The sequence below is a fragment of the Balaenoptera physalus genome, assembly GCF_965194825.1.
Source record: "Balaenoptera physalus genome assembly, chromosome: 11".
Taxonomy (NCBI): Eukaryota; Metazoa; Chordata; class Mammalia; order Artiodactyla; family Balaenopteridae; genus Balaenoptera; species Balaenoptera physalus.
In genome coordinates, this window is record NC_138896.1 from 108,135,610 (window position 1) to 108,150,576 (window position 14,967).

At 48.3% G+C, this 14,967-nt stretch overlaps 1 long non-coding RNA gene across 2 annotated transcripts in view; it reads left to right on the top strand.

Annotated features, from left to right (window-relative positions):
• Nucleotides 1-1,134: 1,134 nt before the first annotated feature.
• LOC309638284 overlaps nt 1,135-14,967 on the top strand; it is a 39,400-nt gene continuing 25,567 nt past the window's right edge. For both annotated transcript variants that reach the window (XR_014251046.1, XR_014251047.1), the window contains exons 1-2: nt 1,135-6,008; nt 12,815-12,963. This is a non-coding gene — a long non-coding RNA (uncharacterized lncRNA). The remainder of the gene's footprint in view (nt 6,009-12,814; nt 12,964-14,967) is intronic.

The window sequence follows — 14,967 nt, forward strand, 5'->3', positions numbered from 1 at the left end:
CATTTGGGATGGGATCTGACTAATCCAAAGTGATCGAATTAATCAATTTGAGTGGAATCTTTCCCATCTTTCCCTTGGGCCTTGGATGTGCCTCTGCTGTGACGGAAGAGCAGACTAATTCCCACCTTCCAGAAATCTAGACCAATAGGGTGGATGTCAGTGGAATTGCCTGCCCAACACCCCCTCTTGTTAAAAGGACCCATCTCAGTCACCCAGAGTATGGGAGAAAATATTTGCAAATTACATATTGGTAGTGGATTCCTATCCAGAATATATAAAGAACTCCTATAACCCAATAACAAAAAACCAAACAATGCTATTCAAAAATGGCAAAAGACTTGAATAGATATTCTCCAAAGAGGATATGCAGATGGCCAATAAACACATGAAAAGATGTTCAACATCACTAATCATTAGAAAAATGGAAATCAGAACTACTATGAGATACAATTTCACACTCATTAGGAATGCTATGAAACACACACACACACACACACACACACACACACACAGAAAATTGGAAGCCTTATGTACTGTTTGTTGGTGGGAATGTAAGGTGGTGCAGCCACTGTGGAAAACATTAGGGCAGTTCCTCAAAATATTAAACCAGTTCCACTTCTGGGTGTACACCCCAGAGAATTAGAAGCAGGGTCTCAAAGAGATATTTGGACACCAATGTTTCTAGCAGCATTGCTCACCATAGCCAAAAGGTGGAAGCAATCCAAATGTCCAAAGATGGGCTAGTGGATACACAAAATGTGGTCCATCCATACAATGGAATATTGATCAGTCTTAAAAGGGAAGGAGGGCTTCCCTGGTGGCACAGTGGTTAAGAATCTGCCTGCCAATGCAGGGGACACGGATTCGATCCCTGGTCTGGGAAGATCCCACATGCCGCAGAGCAACTAAGCCCGTGTGCCACAACTACTGAGTCTGTGCTCTAGAGCGCATGAGCCACTACTACTGAAGCCCGCATGCCTAGAGCCCGTGCTCTGCAACAAGAGAAGCCACCACAATGAGAAGCCCACGCACCGCAACGAAGAGTAGCCCCGGCTCGCCACAACTAGAGAAAGCTCATGTGCAGCAATGAAGACCCAATGCAGCCAAAAATAAATATATAAATTTATAAAAAAAAAAGGGAAGGAGATTCTGACTCATGCTACAACATGGATGAACCTTGAAGTCATTGTACTAAGTGAAATTAACCAGACACGAGAGGACAAATACCGTAAGATCCCACCTATATGAGGTCCCGAGAGCACTAAAATTCATAGAGAGAGAAGATAGTATGGTGGTTACCAGGGGCTGGGGGAAGGGAGAATGAAGAATTATTATTTAATGGGTACAGGGTTTTGGGTTGGGATGATGAGAAACTTCTGGAGATAGTAGTATGGTTGCACAACAATGTAAATATTCATAATACCACTGAATTGTATACCTAAAAATGGTTAAAATGGTAAATTGTGTTATGTGTATTTTACCACAATAAAAAAATGAGGGGTAAGGAAGTGGCCTTTATAAAAAAAGGGCTCATCTCTTCTATTTGGGGAACCCGTCCTCCCCACCCCTCCCCCATCCAATGGGCTCTCCAGGGGTGGGCATTTAATTCACGTGGTCAAGGACATGTGACTTGAGCTGGACCAATGAAAACCCTTCCTGAGATTGTTCCTGGAACTCTCGGAAAAGGCAGTTTCTCCCCTGAGGCTGCCAAGTTAACGGAAAAAGAATCTACATCAGGAGCGCTGGGGACCATCTTTGGGGCAACTCGTAAGAGCCTGGCTGAGAGGGAGGCCAACTCGTCCTCATCGGGCAGCAAAGCGGGGCAGCTGCGGGGACAAGGCCCAGAGGGTTTGAGCCGGGCCCAGAGCCAGGTCAGTGCCCGTACGACCAGCTGCCCTAAGCTCCCTTTGTGCCTGTGTGAGCTGGATTTTCTGTCCCTGCCACGCACAGACACACTGCCCCAGTCTGCTAAGATGCACGGAGAGAGGTTTCAAATGAAGACAAAATCCACCCAGTGGCTCAGCGAGGTGTTTCTGGTGGACTCCTGTGGGGTTCATATACATCAAGTGCCCACTGCACTGATGTTTCGCATGGTGGCACCTTCTCCCTGTGTTTGGGATCCAGCAGCCACAATCTCTGGGCAACCTGAGCAGGGCTTTTGGGGGTGGGCCATCTCCCAGGCCCCCCCACCCCCCAAGCTCACCCCTCATGGCGGCACTCAAGGCTCCCCCTGACTTGGCGCCCGCAACTCTCTAGCCCGGAATACCCCACCCACTTGACACTGCGGCCACACTCTCTAATCCCCAGGAAGCAGGCTCTGCTTCCCAGCCTCTTCCTCTTCCTCTGCCCGACATGCCTTTCTGCTCTGTTCACCCCCATCTTTCACAGATGGAATATCTACAAGAGCAAAGCAAAGCGCTGCCCCTCAGAGACATGTCCCCGATTTCCATCCACCTAACTGGCACTGACCTCACTCTGACAGCCTGCCACAGCCCTCAGTCTGAACCAGGAGCAAAGAGTATTCTGTGATGTTTTGGGTAACAGGGCTCCAGCCTGAGCCTGTGCTGCACTTGCTCTGGGGTTAGAGCCGTCCAGGCATATCTGATGAGCCAACGGGACTGAGGAGGGGTCACCAAGTGGCCATTTTCAAGCCCTGAGGCTACACATGGGCCATCTCTGACTTTCAGTTTCCACATCTATAAAGGGTGGATGGAAAATAATAATATCCACCTCACAGAGCTATTGTGAGGTTAAATGACACACTACCTCCATGACCACTATACCCCATGTTACCATTTACACTCAGGAGTTATATCATAGGCACATTGAACTTACAACAAATCCGTCCTGAGAGAGACAGCTCTTTTAACCCCTAAGCCTTCTGTAGTTCCCACCCCATTCAAATTAGACCTTGGTCTCCACTGTCCCGAGGCAAGCCAGGCCAAATTGAAAAGAGAAAAAAGTTAATTATGAGCTTTGGAACTTCCCAAGGCCTTAACTTCTGTTAATTTCAGGTGTTTTAAGGAATTTTCAAGCGTAAATTGACTATAATGCATTTGAGTCTTGTGTGCGGGCTCTAGAACCTGATGTCCACAGAAGGCAGGAGTCCCTTTATCTTCCTTGAGTCTCCTCCTCCAAACCAGTGGATCTAGGGCCCTGGGGGCTGACTTAGTCCAAGGGGCCCCGTCCTGCAGGCTAACACCAGGCAGAGAGAGGACGAGCTGGCAAGTCCCATCCACAGCCTTGTTGCTGTAGTCGCTGCCACAGGACTCACTCTGGAACGTCAGTACAGTGGAATCTCGCTTTCTGCCTTGCTGGTTCTCTCCTGGCCCAGATACCTGAGCAGCTCTGTAAAGATAAGTCCGCGTGTGGCGTCAAGGACAGGAAGAGAGCACACAGACATCACTTTTGCCGGTTGTGATGGGCGCTGTGATGATGGGTGGTCATTTACTTTGTGCCGCAGGTGTCCAACTACAGGAACTTAGGGTGTGGGTTCTGTTTTGAAGTAAGAGGAGTTGCTTTTTAGAAGTTATATTTCATTTCTCTGTCTAGATGAACTCAAAAAGTCACTTTAGAGTAAATTGTTATTATTTAGAGAAGAATTATAAGTGGCTCCTCTTAGTTTACCTTAGTCTACTTAACTAAGTTATTGACTTAGTTTATCCAAAAAGCAAGTGTGGAGGGGCACCCAAGACCTTGGGAGAAGGAGATTATAATGGGCTCCACTAGCTATCAAAGCTGGTGGCTGGGGAAAAGTTAAGAAATTTTGCATTGGGACCAAATTACCTCTTGGGCACAAACTAAGCAAGATCCCAGCCCATTCTCTTTTGAGATTCCACTATAGTAAACCTGTCTGACAGATTGGGGTGTTCCTGAACGAAGACACCTTGCAAGAACAGACAGGTAGAGCCGCCAACGGAGAAATCACCACTGGGGCATTCTGACTGGGGCTCAACACCAGGCCTAGTTGTGTAGGGGGAGGGAAGCATATATTGTACCCAAACTAGGAACTCTGGCATGGTGGGCATGATTTGGGGACAATGGCTGAATATGAGTTGTGAATCCAAGCCTTCAACGGTGTGGGACAGCACTGTGCCAGAACAGTGAGAACACTGGCCCACGGCCAGGCTGCACAGGCCTGGTGCTCCACAGAAACAGCATGTGGCAGGACGGAAGTAATCCCAACCAAATCGCGCCCTGCTAGAGGCTGGATCCAGCTCTCTTTCAAGAGTTCCTTTGAATTGCTGGACTAATTCCTCAAAGTTCTCCAAAAATTCAGGAAGATAAACAACTTACCTAGTATGTGCAGGCTCAAATCTCTTTTAATTTGAAAAATTAGAGGTGGACTTTATTTGTACCCCCAAGCTTCTAAATAAAGCACAAGTTACCATTAATTTTGTTGTTAAATTGTCTTTTCAACGAACTTTTCTCCCTTTAGGCACAGTCCCTTCCTGAGGTTTCTTTTTTGCTTTTCTGGTTTGCTCCTAGGTCTGCAGCTATGATTGCAGAATCCTGGGCTTGATTATTGGATAAGGCTTAATGACCTCCCACTTAAAATGGAAAGGGGAAACTAGGCCAGGTGCATCTAAGACAATTAATTCCAATTTGTTTCCCAGCCTCAGCATTCATCCAGGACCGCCAAGCTGATCAATACTCCTGAATTCCCTCTAATCATGGGTCAGTTTCTCAGGAAGCCTTGGTTGTGCTGGAACTTTGTGCAGGGGGAGGGAAACTTGAGACTTGGGAATGGCAAAGAGATGACGCCCTCTAAGGACCCCATCTGTATTGTCAGTGTATTAGAACCCTCCCTTTTATTTACTGTCCTTTCAATACCCATTCTTCCTTTTATAGAATCCTTTGAATTGATTGGTTTAAAAGCTTAGCTGCTAAAACCAGAAATAACAGCAAGCTTAAGTCAGCTAGAATTTTATTTCTCTCTCTCATAAAAGTCAGTGTGGGTGGCCCACGACAGGTAATCCAACTCTGGAATAATCCAGGATGTTGCTCTGCCATCTCCTGTTCACGGCTTCTTGGGTCTAAAACAACTGCCCCAGCTTCCACCGGCCTGCCCTCTGCCCCCTTTCCATAAGCAGCTAAATAGGAAGGGAAGGGCAAATGGCTTCCTCCTAAGACCTCACCCCAAAAGCTGCTCCTGTGACTCTGCTTTTATGCTACCGGACAAGAGCGGCTCATGGGACTGCTTACATCCTATTGGCCAGGAGTGACTCACATGATTCTGCTTACATCCTATTGGCCAGGAGTGACTCACATGATTCTGCTTACATCCTATTGGCCAGGAGTGACTTACATGATTGTGCTTACGTCCTATTGGCCACAACTTAGTCACATGACTGCAGCTGCACGAGAGTGGGAAATGTGTTTAGCTGGGTATCCGGGGCGCTACTAAAGTGCGTGGCTTCTGTTAGGAGGGCAGGGAAAGCTGAGTGGCCCAGGAGCCCCTGTGGAGTGGACCTTTGGTGGCAGTATATAGAGCAGCCAAGGTCAGAGGATGGAGAGCCACCCTCTCCGTTGCAGGTTGGGTTCCCAGGGAGCCAGTCTCAACAGGGGGGAGGGGGTCTTGGACTAAGGGAAGCAGGACTGGGCAAAGCAAGCAACTTAACTGCTACACAGTTGCAGAAAGGCCTCAGGGGATGCGGGGATGGAGGAGCTCGTGATGGAAGGAGCTCTGGAGCGGAGATGCCCCTTCAGAGATGAGCCAAGTTGAAGCGGCTGGTGGGAAAGGACACACAGCGGGCCTTTGTAAACACCCTGCCGTTCCTGTCATTGGGTGTGGTCACTGGATGTGCTGCATTCGCTTTGGGTGAAGCACCGCCCCCCACTTCCACCCAGGACAGGCTATGAGGGAGGAGCCCAGATGAGCTGCCAGCAGGCAAGCGTTCTGACAGCCAGAGAAACAGCGTCTCAGCCCAGAGGGGAGCATCAACCTGCAGCGTCCATAACGTCCTCCTTCACCAGCCCAGCCAGGGGAGTGTGGAGAGGCTTGTGAGGTAGGTTTGGCCAACCCACTGCTGTTACCCAGGGTTGGATCCTAAAGCGGGGAGCCACGGTCATGAATGATCGTGCTACTGAAGCAAACGTGGGTCCGCTGGCCTGAGCGCAGTAAAGCCGATCTGCTGACACGGGGTTGTGGTGAAGGAAATCACAGCGTTTACTGCAGGCGCCAAGCAAGGAGTCAAGGTAACCAATGCTTAAAAGGCCCAAATTCCTCAAAGGCTTTCAGGAAAAGGTTTTTAAAGATGAAGTGAGGGAGGTATGTTGTGGGGTGTGTGATCAGCTCATGGACATTCTTCTGACTGGTAGGTGATGAGGTAACCAAGAGTCAACATCATCAATCTTCTGATTCCAACCGGTCTGGGGTCTGTGGGCTTGTGGGCAGCATACAGTTAATTTCTTCCACCTGGTGGGGGTTTCAGTGTCTGCAAAACAGCTCAAAGGACATGGCTCAGAATAGTATCTATAGCCCTTGAGGAGGAACTAAAGGTCCTTGACTTTGTTTAATGGCTGAACTGTTATTATTTTGTCTTGTTTGACTGTTTTCCTTTCTTTCTGCATTTTCTCACTTCTCTGATTAAATGTACTCTTTGGAACTCGGGGAACACCTAGGAGACTGAAGTTTTCCTACAGAAAAGAGGCAGGCAGAGGACACGGTTGGGGGCCTGTTTTGGGAAGGTCCCTTAGGGTCCTTGTCGGTTACAGTTGGAGGCCATACTGACTGTCCTGAAATGGGGACATGCAGAGTGGCCCATTCCTGCTCCTGCAGCAGCACCTCTGCTAAAGATCCTGCTGCCCGACCCCCTACCACTAGCACCCTGGGTTCTGGCCCATATTGCCAGCCTTTTTCTCCAGGCTCCCAGTCATCCTGGAGCCCCTAGTATCCTTCAATAAGCCCCACTTTTGGATTAAGTGAGCCAGAGTAGGTATTGCCACACTCAAGAAGGGCAGGCCCTCCCGACCAGACTGGTCTCTTTGCACTGCCCTCACCCCCACCCCCTGGTCAGAGTGATCAATCCTTCACCTCTCTGCTTTAGACTTTACAAGAGTGAATAGGAAGGGACCAGTTCCCTTCAGGGTAGAGTTTGCCCCAAATCCTCAGGACACATCCTGTTTCTACTCTCTGAGGCCCAGGGAGCCACGGGGTGCAGCCTTGCCTTGGGATCAAGGAGGCGAGCTTCCAGACAGGAAGTGATTTGTACCTCAGGTATTGCTCACTCACAGGTAAGCAGGTCACCAGGAAAGGCAAAAGAACATGGGGCATCTGAAATGGACCTAGCAGAGCATTTCCAGACACTGTCCCCTCCTTCCCTTGGCTCCGCATTGTACAGGTAGAGGAACTGAGGCCCAGAGAAGGGCAGTGACTTACCGGGTGTAACACAGCACAGGAGTGGGGAACAAGAGGAAGCCCTACAGGTCTCTGAGGGTCAGGGCATGCTCCTGTGCAGTGTTCCACCAGCTCTTGCGTGGCTGCAAGTGAATCACACCCTTCCCACTCCTCTGGATTTGTGGGACTGGTTTATTGGTAATGTATCCCCTCCCCACCAAGAGCCAGAGACTGAAATTCCTGCACTATGGTAGTCACAAGATAGGGTATCGAGTGGTCTGTCCTTCAGCCCCAGATTCTTCAGCTCCCTGTTGTGTGATTCTTGGAAGTTACTTGGCCTCTCTGAGACTCAGTTTTCTCGTCTATTAAATGAAGATGGTTATCCCTATCTCATAGGACTTTGAGGATCAAATTCCTTCATTCCACAAATACTCTGTGAGCATATCCTAGCTACTGGGGATACAGAAATGAGCAATACCAACAAGAAACCAGACTGCCTCCTGCCCTCAAGGAACGTATATTCTAGGTGGGAGAGACACACAAAAGACACTAAGAAAATATGTAAATAAGCCATTTCTGCTGTGGGAAAGATGAGACGGGGTGGGGTGACAGGTGAAGATCGAGTCAGGGGGGCCGCTTTGTCTGGAGTGGGCAGGGCGGAGGTGATGTCTGAGCTGGGACCAGAGTGATGAGCAGGAGACAGGCAAGATGAGGGCTGGGGAAGAGAATTCTTAAAATGCGGGGGAGAAAGTCCCTTGCCGACTGTGAGAGGTGGCCCCAAATGCCCATAGCTGCCGTTCCGAGGCAGCTGAAGGACCACATGACCAAGAGGAAGGCCAAGGCCAGCTTTCTAATCTTGGAGCAAGGCCTTCAGCTGTCTCATGCACACCTCTGTGAAATGGAAATAAAGATCACAGAAGGAAGTTTGTCGGGGAGGGGAAATTTCTCCTCTATCCTTCTTGAGTTCTTGTGGCTGGACTAATAATAAAATTGACACAAGGCAGATTAACAGGAGGAAAAGAAAGAAGTTTCGTTTGTACGTATGGAGGTGTCATAGAAATGGGACCTCCATAAAAGCAGGCAGCTATTATACTTTTTAGACAAAGAAACAATACATTTGAGAGGAATTGACAGGACAAAGAAACACGTTTGGGTGCTTAACTAGTCAGGAATGTAAGCTAAGTTTGGGCTTGGGTAGTAAATTAGTAAAAAAGTAATGGGGTTTGTTTATACAGGCTTCTTGGCCCTGAATTTCCTGCATCTGGCAATAAGGATGTCTTTGTCCTGGTATAGGGAGGGCACCTTCCACATGGGAGATTTACTTCCTGCTTTCGGGGAGACAGAGAGGAGGGTCAAAGTGTCCCTCTTGCCTCGGCCATTTCTCAAGTAACTTTAATTTAAAATAATCAATATGCCATTGAGGCATATTTGGGGACAGCCTGCCCTGGGCCCCAGCAAGTTCAGCCTCAGAGGTAACCTCAGAGAGGTAACCTGGGAAGGTCCGACAGCTTAGAACCCAAGTGTGGTGGATCTTTTACAAAATTAGTCCCACTCCTCCACTAGTCTCAATATCTGTACCTTTTTTTTTTTCATTTTGGTAAATACACATAACATAAAGTTGACCATCTTAACTGTTTTTAATTGTACAGTTTAGTGGTGTTAAGTACCTTCGTATCGTTGAGTAACCAGCCTCCAGAACTCTTCACCTTGCAAAACTGAAACTGTCCTCAGTAAACGACACCTCCCCATCCCCCTCCCCCAGCCCCTGGCCCCCACCATCCTACTGCCTGTCCCTAGGGATCTGGCTACTCCAGAGACCTCATATGAGTGGAATCATACAATGTTTGCCCTTTTGCGACTGGCTTCTTTCGCTTAGCATAGGGTCCTCGAGGTTCATCTGTGGTGTTACGTGTGTCAGGAAGAAATTCCTCCCGTTTTAAGGTTGAATGATATTCCACGGTATGTACAGGCCACATTTTGCTTATCCATTAATCCGTCAATGGACACTTGTGTTGTTTCCACCTTTTGGCTTTTGGGAAGACTGCTGCTGTGAACATGAATATACAGATAGCTCTTTAAGACACTGCTTTCAATTGTTTTCTATATATCCCCAGAAGTGGAATTGCTGGATCATGTTAATTCTATTCTTAACTTTTTTTTTTTTTTTTTTTAATTTTATTTTTGGCTGCATTGGGTCTTCACTGCTACGCGTGGGGCTTTCTCTAGTTGTGGCGAGCGGGGGCTACTCTTCATTGTGGTGCGGGGGCTTCTTATTGCGGTGGCTTCTCTTGTTGCAGAGCACGGGCTCTAGGCACGCGGGCTTCAGTAGTTGTGGCACGCGGGCTGAGTTGCTCCGCGGCATGTGGGATCTTCCCAGACCAGGGCTCAAACCCGTGTCCCCTGCATTGGCAGGTGGACTCTCAACCACTGCGCCACCAGGGAGGCCCCATTCTTAACTTTTTGAGGAACCGCCATCCTGTTGTCCTCAGCAGCTGCACCATTTCACATTCCTACCAGCAGTGCACAAGGGTTCAGATGTCTCCATGTCCTGGCCAACACTTGTTGTTTTCTGTTGCTTTGATTGCAGCCATCCTGGTGGGTGTGAGGTGGTATCTCGTGGTGTTTTGATGTGCATTTCTCTAATATCCCTGCCCGTTGCAAGGTGATGTGGCAGATCTTCCCATCAAGAGGCAGAGTCTGTGGTTTACCCCTTGCTTTGATGGTTATACCGCCACTGGAGCAAGGCTGCACCAGTAACGAGCCTCGGCCCCAGAGGCCCCTCACGCTTCCCCTCTGTCACTGAAAGAAGCCCAGCTGCCGTGTGAAGGAGCCTAGGCTGCTCTGATGGAGGGTGACAGACCCGTGGCCCAGTGACTCCTGTCGCCGTCCCAGCCAGCAGCTGGCCAGCTGCCAGGCACATGTGAGGCCATCCTAGACCTGCCAGCCCGGCTGAGCTGCCCGTGGGCTACGGCTAGGATCCGCCAGGCCTGGCTCAGCTCAGAACCACCACACTGACCCACAGAGCCATGAGCAACAATAAGTGATGGTTTTCTGAGCCACGGAGTTTGGCGGTGGCTAGGTGTGAAACAACTGCTCACAGGTACATCAGGCCCCAGCGCCTGCCCCAGGGTTTCATTCCCCACGTTCCATGGACTCTCCTGATCTGGGACAGAGCAGGTGAAACTCTCACCTAATTCCTGGAAGAAAGCAGACCTACTCTTATCTGGAATCTAGGAGATAGATGTGGAATGACTCTCTTGGAATCCCAATCTTTACCCCCACCCCAGTTTTATTGGGATATAATTGACATGTGTCACGGATGAGCTTCAGGTGTGCAGCATAAAGGTTTGACTTACATGGATTGCGACATGATTAGCACAATAAGTTTAGCTAACATCCATCCTCTCATATACATACAGTAAAAAGAAATGGAAAAAAATGTTTTCTTCTTATAAAGAGGACTCATGTTTTATTCTCCTAATAACTTTCCTATACACCATAGAGCTGTGGTCGCTGTAGTGATAATGCTGTATGTTACATCCCTAGTAGTTATTTATCTTATAACCATAAGTTTGTATCTTTTGACCACCTTCCTCCAATTTCACCTCCCCCACACCACAACCTGTGATAACCACAAATCTGATCTCTTTTTCTGTAAGTTCTTGTTTTGTTGTAGATTCCACATATAAGTGAGATCATGTGGTATTTATCTTTCTGACTTATTTCACTTAGTATAATGCCTGCAAGGTCCATCCATGTTGTCACAAATGGCAGGATTTCCTCTTTTATATGGGTGAACAATATTCCATCATTTATATATATGTATATACCACATTTTCTTTATCCATTCATCCATCTATGGACACTTAGGTTGCTTTCATATCTTGGCTACTGGAAATAATGCTGCTATGAATGTGCGGGTGCAGATATATTTTCAAGTCAGTGTTCTCATTTCCTTTGGATCTATTCCCAGAAGAGGAATTACTGGATCATATGGCAGTTCTATTTTTAATTTTTTTAGGAACCTCCATACTGTTTTTCATAGTGGCTGCACCACTTTACACTCTCACCAGCAGTGCACAAGGGTTCTGTTTTCTCCACATCCTGGCCAGTGCTTCTCATTCCTTGTCTTTTTGATGATGGCCATCCTAACAGGTGTGAGGTGGTATCTTGTGGTTTTGCTTTGCGTTTCCCTAATGACCAGTAAAGTTGAGCATTTTTCATATACTTATTGGCCATTCGTATATCTTCTTTGGAAAAATGTCTTAGGTATTTTGCCCCTTTTTAAGTTGGATTAGTTGGGGGGGTTTTTGCTATTGAGTTGTATGAGTTCTTTATATATTTTGGATATTGTTTTTGTCTCTGGCTTCATTCATTCAACATTATGCCTATAGCATTTGTTTCCATCTTCATGTGCAGCGCAAGTTTGTTCTATTTTACTGCTGACTGGCACCCACTTTATGAATACACCACAATTTGGTTATGAGTCCTACTGCTGATGGGCATTTAGGTTACTTCCAGTCCGGAGCTATGATAAGTATGGCTCCTATGAACGTTTGCATACAAAATTTTTGTGTGTGTGTGGACATATCACTTTAATTGGGTAATAGCTAGCTGGAATTGCTGGATCATAGAGTTAGTTTCATTTTATAAGAAACTGCCAAACAACTCTTGGAAGCCATTGTACCGTTTCAAACTCCCACCAGCAACAGATGAGAATTCTGTAGATCCATAGCCCTGGGAACATTGGGATTGTCACTTTCCTTTGGATCAGCTGTTCTAGTGGGTGGGAAGTGCTGTTTCACTATGGTATTTGCTTGTATTTCCTGATGACTAATGACAGTGGACTCTTTATCATATACTTATTGGCCATTTGTGTATCTTTTATGAAATGTCTTTTCATTTTTAATTACTTTTTTTTTCTTTTAACAGATTTTTTAAAAATTTATTTATTTATTTATTTATTTATGGTTGTGTTGGGTCTTCGTTTCTGTGCGAGGGCTTTCTCTAGTTGTGGCAAGCGGAGGCCACTTTTCATCGCGGTGCGTGGGCCTCTCACTGTCACGGCCTCTCTTGTTGCGGAGCACAGGCTCCAGACGTGCAGGCTCAGTAATTGTGGCTCACGGGCGTAGTTGCTCCGCGGCAAGTGGGATCTTCCCAGACGAGGGCTCGAACCTGTGTCCCCTGCATTGGCAGGCGGATTCTCAACCACTGCGCCACCAGGGAAGCCCTACGAACTTTTTTTTATTGGACTCTTCGTCTTTTTAGTATTAATTTGTTGAATTGTTTTTATATTCCAGATATTCTGGAAACAATTCCCTTGCCAGAACCTACGTATTCTGAATATTTTCTCTCAGTTTTGCCTACCTGAATTTTCTTTTCACTTATAAAAATGGCTTTGGTGTGTAAGTGACTTACAATAACTGCACATATTTCAAGTGTATAATTTAATAAAATTTCAATTATGTACATCAGGAAAACCAAGACTACAATCAAGGTACTGAAGTATCCATCACCGCCAAAGCTTTCCTGATACCCCTTTGTGATTCCTCCCTATTGCACCCTTGGCCCTTCTCCTGAAACCCACACCCAGACACCCACTGATGTGTTTTCTGTTACGATAGGTAAGTTTTCATTGTCTACATCTTTGTATATATTTGCAGTCATCAGTGTACCTCCCTTTCTGTCTGACTTCTTTAATTCAGATTTGTTTTTTTTAACATTTTGTTTATTTCTTTGCTTTGCTTTCTTTTTTCTTTTTACAGGTCCCTCACTCAGGCTCCCACTCACGTTCCCTCACTCAGGCTGCCTCACAACCTCTCTCACTCAGGCTCCCTCACAACCTCTCTCATTCAGCCTCCCTCACAACCTCTCTCACTCAGGCTCCCACTCAACCTCCCTCACTCAGGCTCCCTCACAAACTTTCTCACTCAGGCTCCCTCACAACCTCTCTCACTCAGGCTCCCTCACAACTTCTCTCACTCAGGTTCCCTCACAACCTCTCTCACTCAGGCTCCCTCACAACCTCTCTCACTCAGGCTCCCTCTCACCCGCCCTCATTGTGACCTCGCTCTCACCCTCTCTGTCACCTCACTCTAACCCTCCCTCACTCAGGCTCCGTGAAAAACTCTATCATTCCTGCTCCCTCACAACCTCTCTCACTCAGGCTCCCTCTCACCCACCCTCATTGTGACATCGCTCTCACCCTCTCTGTGACCTCACTCTCACCCTCTCTCACTCGGGCTCCCTCACAACCTCTCTCACTCAGACTCCAACACACCCTCCCTCACTCAGGCTCCCTCACAACCTCTCTCACTCAGGCTCCCTCTCACCCTCCCTCTTTCTGACCTCGCTCTCACCCTCCCTGTGACATCACTCTCACTCTCTCTCACTCAGGCACCCTAACAACCTCTCTCACGCGGGCTCCCTCACAACCTCTCTCACTCGGGCTCCCTCTCACCCTTCCTCACTCAGGCTCCCTGTCACCCTCCCTCACTGTGACTTCACTCTCACCCTCTCGCACTCAGGCTCCCTCAAAACCTCTCTCACTCAGTCTCCCTCACAAACTCTCTCACTCAGGCTCCCTCACAACCTCTCTCACTCAGGCTCCCTCACAACCTCTCTCACTCAGGCTCCCTCACGACCTCTCTCATTCAGGGTCACCTTCCCTATTGTAATCTCGCTTTCACCCTCCCTCACTCAGGCTCCCTCACACCCCCTATCACTCAGACTCTATCACAACCTCTCTCACACAGGCTCCCTCTCCCACTCTCTAATTGTGAACTCGCTCTCACTCTCTCTGTGACCTCACTCTCACCCTCTCTCACTCGGGCTACCTCACAACGTCTCTCACTCAGACTCCAACACACCCTCCCTCACTCAGGCTCCCTCACAACCTCGCTCACTCAGGATCCCTCTCACCCTCCCTCTTTCTGACCTCGCTCTCACCCTCCCTGTGACATCACTCTCACCCTCTCTCACTGAGGCTACCTTACAACCTCTGTCACTCAGGCTCCCTCACAACCTCTCTCACTGAGGCTCCCTCTCACCCTCTCTACTTGTGACCTCACTCTCACTCTCTCTGTGACCTCACTCTTACCCTCTCTCACTCAGGCTCCCTCACAACCTCTTTCACTCAGACTCCCTCACAACCTCTCTCACTCAAGCTCCCTCTCAACCTCCCTCATTGTGACCTCGCTCTCACCCTCCCTCACTCAGGCTCCCTCACAAACTCTCTCACTCAGGCTCCCTCTCACCTTCCCTATTGTGACCTCGCTTTCACCCTCCCTCACTCAGGCTCCCTCACAACCTCTGTCACTCAGGCTCCCTCACAACCTCTCTCACTCAGACTCCCTCTCACCGTCCCTACCTCAGGCTCCCTCACAACCTCTCTCCCTCAGGCTCCCACTCACCCTCCCTCACTCAGGCTCCCTCACAACCTCTCTCACTCAAGCTCCCTCACAACCTCTCTCACTCAAGCTACCTCACAACTTCTCTCACTCAGGCTCCCACTCACGCTCCCTCTCAACCTCCCTCATTGTGACCTCGCACTCACCCTCTCTCACTCAGGCTCCCTCACAACCTCTCTCACTCAGGCTCCCTCTCGCCCTCTCTCATTTTGACCTCAC